The sequence below is a fragment of the Penaeus japonicus genome, unplaced genomic scaffold, assembly GCF_977035675.1.
Source record: "Penaeus japonicus unplaced genomic scaffold, GWHDUDI00000001_assembly GWHDUDI00000029, whole genome shotgun sequence".
NCBI lineage: Eukaryota > Metazoa > Arthropoda > Malacostraca > Decapoda > Penaeidae > Penaeus > Penaeus japonicus.
Window position 1 is genome coordinate 8477744 of NW_028234431.1, and position 7500 is coordinate 8485243.

Below are 7500 nucleotides of genomic sequence, written 5' to 3' on the forward strand. Positions count from 1 at the left end.
ATCATCATTTCTATCAATATCTGCGCATCGGTCATGTTTTCATTATTCATGTGATTAAAGTAAAAATTCATTATTATTACGATAAAAATCACAACAAACGAAAATCAAGAAAAGAACAAATAGACAAGTTAGCCCGATAGAATATTAAAGAAAACGAAATTGAGAAAATTGAGAAAAGTTATAATGGGTAACTTTTGTAAAATAAAATCTGTAGAGCTGCATTTCAAGTAAGATTATTGTTTTCTTTAACCGAATTCATGTGGATCTATGCTCTATTTTTCATCAGAGAGAGAAAAAAATGGCTCTGTGAAGAAATTTATTGAGACAAGAAAAAAATGAGAACTAAAAAATATATATGATAACAATATATGATAATAATAACTGCTCTTCTATAATCCAATATGTCAGGCGCGATGTAGTGACCATTCAACCCATGCAAAACTTCTCCCTCGCGTACTTCTTCAAAACATTTTTTTAAATCCCTGCCCTTCGTTGAAACTGGATTTCTTTCTGTGTCTCCCCGCTGATATTCTTATCTCTGGTATCCACTCGGTGCAGTCTTCTTGGTATTTTTCTTCCTCTCTTCCTCTCCACATGTCGAAATCATCTTAGCTCCTCTGTACAAGAGATCAAATTTCGATCCCATGCAATGCTTATATATGGCAAGAATTCTTATCCTGTTCCTTGTTAAGGACTGTAGTGTTGGGGCGGGGGGGGGGGGTTAGTAATGACAATGGTAGTGTGTTCAAATTTCTTTCTCGAAGTACTGGCATCCAGAATACCTATTTCTGTGCGTGTTATTTGTCCGTAATCAATACAGTTTTTTTTTTTCTTTTCCACTGCGAATCGTCAATATTTCGACCCATTTTGTTCTTCAATTTAAGCTAAGCCTCTCCTATTCAATACCGTCCTATATGCAGGCTTAAGACTGGATTTAAGATACGTTCATCAAGTCGGAGGTATACTATAATATGAAACACCATAGTGCAGTTACTTCTTACTAGTTTTGCTTTCTTTCTGTCGAGACAAAATCTCAAGAGAGGTTGTCACCAAGGCTGGAGGACCCAAGAGTCTAAAATAATCCTGCAGGACGCCAACCGGTATTTCAGCGTCTCAAGGCTGTTAGGAGATAGATATGCTTTGCCCGAGGGTGACCTGGAGGTATATGGTGGCAAGGGGTCGACATTCCACAACTGAATTCAGTTTTATGTCAAAGTAGTAATGGCAATTGTGTAATGATGGCACTGCACTGTTATTGATAATGATGCTAGATATAAAGATGATAATGAAAGTAATGATTATGACCATGCAATGCAATTAATGATGATTATAACGGTAATAACTATGAGTGACGATGATAATGATAATAATGGCAATGTAAATAACAGTAGTGATATTAATGATAATAATAATCCCTATAGCATCCTTCTTGATAATTTCCATTGTCATTATCTAATGAATTTACTAAAAATAACTATCATAAGTACATAGCAGATAGGAAATTAGCTTACATTAACTCAACAAATGAAAACAGGTATCTTATATATTACGTATCAACTCATTATAAAACTGTATTCCATTGCCTACTTACCCGAACAAAACGAGTCAGCGAGAATGTTGCTATAAAACAAAACAAAACAAAACAAAAAAGTGTGCAGATCCTATCAACACTGACATAGCATTGAATGACTAAGCACTTCATGGGTCTATAGTGAAAAATGTATATTTTTGGTTGAATTTCAGATCTGTCTACGCCTTGTTAGCTGATATCACGGAATTCCATTATTTTGTGTTACTTTTTTGATAATGAAGGGATCATGATTTAAGATGATGGAGCAAGAATCCATGTTGCTGATGTTTGTAGAACTGAAGTGTAGCTGATTTTCATGAAGAACTAGATAACTCGGAAACGGAAATTGTTGTTTCCAAATTATCAATTCATCAGACACGAATGCATAATATCTGATATTCTAGGTATATATAGATAGATAGATAGACAGATAGATAGATAGATAGATGAATAGATAAATAGAGAGATAGATAGATAGATAGATAGAGAGAGAGATAGAGATACAAACATATATATATATATATATATATATATATGTATAATATATATACATATATACAAACACACACACACAATATATATATAATATATATATATATATATATATATATATATATATATATATATGTATATACATATATATACATATATATATATATATATATATATATATATATATATATATATATATATATATATATATATATATACAAACACACACACACACAATATATATATATACATATATACACACTCTCTGTGTGAATGTATATATATATATATATATATATATATATATATATATATATATATATATATATATGTATGTATGTATGTATATACATATATATATACATATATATATATATATATATATATATATATATATATATATATATATATATATATATATATTGTGTGTGTGTGTTTGTATATATATGTATATATATATATATATATATATATATATATATATATATATATATATATAATTAAAAAAAACACTAGGCTCGTCCTCGCTTAGACATGCCACCAAACAACCCAAAATGAGCGACCGCCCTTCTCCAAAATCCACAGACGTTGACCTGGGAAAACTTAGGCTGCGCCACTAAGCTCAGCCCCACCATTCGCGAGACGGGGACCTGTGGGAAAGGGGGCACCACCATCACCATCGGCTGGCAACTGAAAAGGAGAGGTCGTCGGGAGGGAAGGATTTAGAGATAGGAGGATGAAGTTGATGTAGGGATTATGGGTGTATTCATGTGGTCTTGATGTGGCAGTTGTTAGATGTGATATATATGATTGTTTGTGTGTGTGTGTGTGTGTGTGTCTGTGTGTGCATGTGTGTGAATGAAAAAATAATCATTATTATCCAATTTGTAAAAAGGAAGAGAAAATCTTATTTCGATCTATATGTCTATTTGTCCTGTATCAGGATATCAAGTTATACTCTGTCATACTTTATTGATAGATACAGTAACTATTCTTAAAAAATATATATATAATCAATGAATGCAACTGTTGCATCCATCCAGGAGCAAACTAGCTTAGTAATTAATTTGTTGTTCATTTTACCCCGAATTAATTAATCGACCTACTTAATTGCAACGAATCCTATATTTCAATTACTAAATGTTAGACTAGCGGCATAATAATTGTATATGAAACTACGAATACTCTTCTTATCTAATCACCAATGCAACATGTACTTTTAAGCATAATACTTAGAATTTACGAATCTTAATAAATTTGTGATAGTATTTTGTAATGTTCTAAAGTACAAAACACTGAAAAATAGGTAATGAAGATATTACATAATGTTTATAGATGGGCATTCTGTCATATAATGGATAAAATGCCTTTAAGGTATTTAGTGTGTGAATATGAGTGTAAATTAATATAATTATAATATATTTTTATATGATTTTGAATATTAATTTGGTATTATCTTTAATAGAAGCCTTTGTATACCATATTCAAATTATTTGTCAAATAAACATATATTTTAAAATTGTTTCTTATTAATGCTGATATTGACGTAACATACAAGTTGTGGTGGAAAAAATAATTATAAAAAGGGCGTCTTGACCAGACGCGTTAATACTTCGTTTATAATACGTTTCTATAAAAAAAAATCAAAGACAAAACAAGGATCTAGTAACAATAAATAAATAACCCTCTTGAATAATAACCAAAAAGAAAAAAATAATAAAGTTGAAAAAAATATGTATAATAACCTACATGAAAATAAGAATAACACTAAGTAACACTAACGCTGACAAGGATGTGGTTATGCAACTCTTCTCACATCTCAAGGCAGTAATTACGGGAAAGATGTTATATTGCAAGGAATCTCTCCGTTCTTCGTTCCTCCTTGCAAGCCGACCCACGGCCTCTCGCTTCCACAGCTATGGAGTCCGGAGGCGACTGGACTTTTTTTTTTCTTTTTTTTTCTTTTTTTTTGCATTTTCATTATGTGTCTGTTATGTTTTTATTTATTTCCTCTTGGTATGTTTTTTGTCTGTTTTTAGTTCGTTTGTGTTTTTGGTTCAGTTTGACTTACCAGACGTTTTTTTTTTTTTTTTTTTTAAGCTTTTGTTTAACCAAGTCTGGTTTTTATTTCATCTCGTATTTTAATCGGTCATTTTATTGAGTTTTAAATCGTTGTTTTACAGGGTATTTTCATTTATTTTTATATACATATAGAATTTAGCTACTAGTTCATTATCTTATGTTGCAATGATGAATCTGAAAAAAATAAAATAGGTAGAACATATAAATGCTGTATGAGAGAGAGCGTTAATTTTTTTTTTCATTATTTATTCAGTTATTATTATTATTATTATTATTTTAAATAGAATTTAGCTACTAGTTCATTATCTTATGTTGCAATGATGAATCTGAAAGGATAAACTAGGTAGAACATATAAATGCTGTATGAGAGAGAGCGGCAGAGACAGAGAAGGAGAGAGTGATATAAGGAGAGAGAGAGTGATAGAGAGAGAGAGAAGGAAAGATAGAGAATGAGAGAGAGAGAAAGAGAAAGAAATGAACAGACACAACACTGGATATCCTATGATCTCTTTATAAGATTCAAAACCCCTTTTATTGCATTCTAATACGTATAGTAATACATGCCTTTTTGATTGTGGCTTTATAGATATTGTGTGTGTGTGTGTGTGTGTGTGTGTGTGTGTGTGTGTACATAAGAATTAATGCCTTGTGTGCATATACACTTGCAATGCTTAATGTAGCTACACGAGTGCTTAATCAAAGGAGTCAATCATAAGGCTTACCCGACCTATATATCCCTGATTTTTGTGATTTCTTCCTTTTTTTCTTTCTATTATCAATGTTATTAACCTTATTGTAATAAAGATCACATAAAAGAAATACCTGAGACACAGACAGACATATATGCATACATACATCCCGAGTTACCTATGTAGATGAGGAACCTTCAAAAGTGAAGTATAAATATACCGTTTTTTCTAGGCCTGTCAGCAAAGCGTCTTCATGGAGGAGTGGATAGAACGTAGGCCTGGTAATCCCCAGGACCCACGTTCGTATCCACTCCATGCCAAGTGTGGAATCACACGTAGGCCCAGTAATATGTTTTTTCCTAATTTATTCAATCATTATTATTGTTATCATTATTCTATATAGAATTTAGCTACTAGTTCATTATCTTATGTTGCAATGATCTTTTTATAAGATTCGAAACCCTTTCATTGCATTTTAATACGTATAGTAATATATGCCTTTTTAATTGTGGCTTTATAGATATTGACCTTTTTTGTGATTCCGATGCATCGTTTCTTGAATTCTTCCTTTAATTACTTAATGATTTCTTTTTCTTTGCTTATTTTGCTTCCGTTTTATTCTGTCGTGTTTTTATTTCATCCTGGTATGTTTTTCTGTTTTTAGTTCGCTTGTGTTTTTGTTTCAGTTTGCCTTACCAGACGTTTTCTTTGTTTGTTTTTTTGCTTTTCTTTTACCGAGTCTTTTTTTGCTTTTATCTCGTATTTTTATTGGTCATTTTATTGAGTTTTAAATCGTTGTTTTACAGGGTATTTTTAGTTTCTTATCAGTTGTTTTTATAATATTTTTGCCAATTCAAGTGATGGTACATCTTTAGAAATGTCGTATTTTATTTTCTCATTATCTTTTTTTTTTTATCTCTTTTATTTTGTGATTTTACCCTTTTGTATTTTACGACAACCTTCCCCATTTTTTTTTTTTTTTTCTTTTTTACTGCAATTAGATTTTATTTTGTATTTATTATTTTACGTGAACTGTGGCGTCACGAAGTTTATAAATATGACCCGAGTTACACCAAATGCAGTCAGTCTATACCAGTCAGCGGTTGTTTTGTTACCCTTCTTCTACCTGAAACACCGGTTGCCAGAAGAAACCAGCAGAGAAAAGTTAAGTCTTGGGATCCTGACATCTCAGTATTAATAGGAGCTGGACGTGATTTCTTTTTACATATATACAAATCTTAGCAGTGAAGTTTTCTGGTTTTATAGTTTTGCTTGCTTTTTGTTTTTTTACTTCTCCTTTATCGTCCCTTCAGGACTTGCTGTGCTTGGTTTTAAACTTTATTTCTTTGCATTCTAGTTATAGTGTTTGGCTTTTGCCATTGTTTTGTTTTTGTTTTTTACTTCAGTTTTTGTTTCGAGAATCACCTTCAGTGACCCTTATGCTGCCATGTTTTAGTAACTTGTTTCTTTTATGTAAGGCCTTTTGCCTGAGGATAATTTCAGATTCCTCTTTCGTTTTAGTTAGTTTTTATAGTTAGCCCTTAGCTTAGCACTTCCCATTGAAGCTGCTTTTATTTTCATGGCAGTTTAACGTAATTTTAGGATTCCCTTAACCTGTTTATCCTTATATTTGTTTTATCTATTAGTACTGTCTAGTGTTTTAGTTTGTATTTTATTTAATGGAAGATTCCCTCCTTCCACGCTACCTAACTTCAAGGGGATCTGATTGCAGGATTCTGATCACCTTCACACTTGCATTCTATTTTGACAGCTTCAGAGGAGGGGGTTGGTAGTGCGGGGCTCCTGTCATACAATTGATACGCTTCACTATTATAAATTTAATACTAAACATGGATATCAGACATATAAGAGACAATATCTCACTGTTTTTTTGTGTGATATGTAAGTCTAGATTCCTGAAAAAAGGATGATAATGATTATATTATTGCTAATATTATTAGTACTACTACTACTAATAATAATGATATAGATAGTTAAGAATGTAATATTGATGGAAGCGATTATAAAAACTGAGAATAGTGATGATGATGATGATTACATTGTTAATGGTAATGACAATGATAATTATAAGTGAGTTAATGTGACAGCGAGCATAATGATGATGATAATGATAGTGATTCTGACAGTCATAATGATGACGTGGAAGATTATCATTATTTTTACAATAATGTTTTCATCTCTACCATAATTATAAGGATTTTTTTCATCTAATTATCTACATTATAATTTGACAATCATCACAAGAACCGTTATTAGTGATGTGGTTATCATTATATTCATCACCATTCCAATCATCATCATTTCTATCAATATCTGCGCATCGGTCATGTTTTCATTATTCATGTGATTAAAGTAAAAATTCATTATTATTACGATAAAAATCACAACAAACGAAAATCAAGAAAAGAACAAATAGACAAGTTAGCCCGGTAAAATATCCAAGAAAACGAAATTGAGAAAATTGAAAAAAATTATAATGGGTAACTTTTGTAAAATAAAATCTGTAGAGCTGTATTTCAAGTAAGATTATTGTTTTCTTTAACCGAATTCATGTGGATCTATGCTCTATTTTTCATCAGAGAGAGAAAAAAATGGCTCTGTGAAGAAATATATTGAGACAAGAAAAAAATGAGAACTAAAAAATAT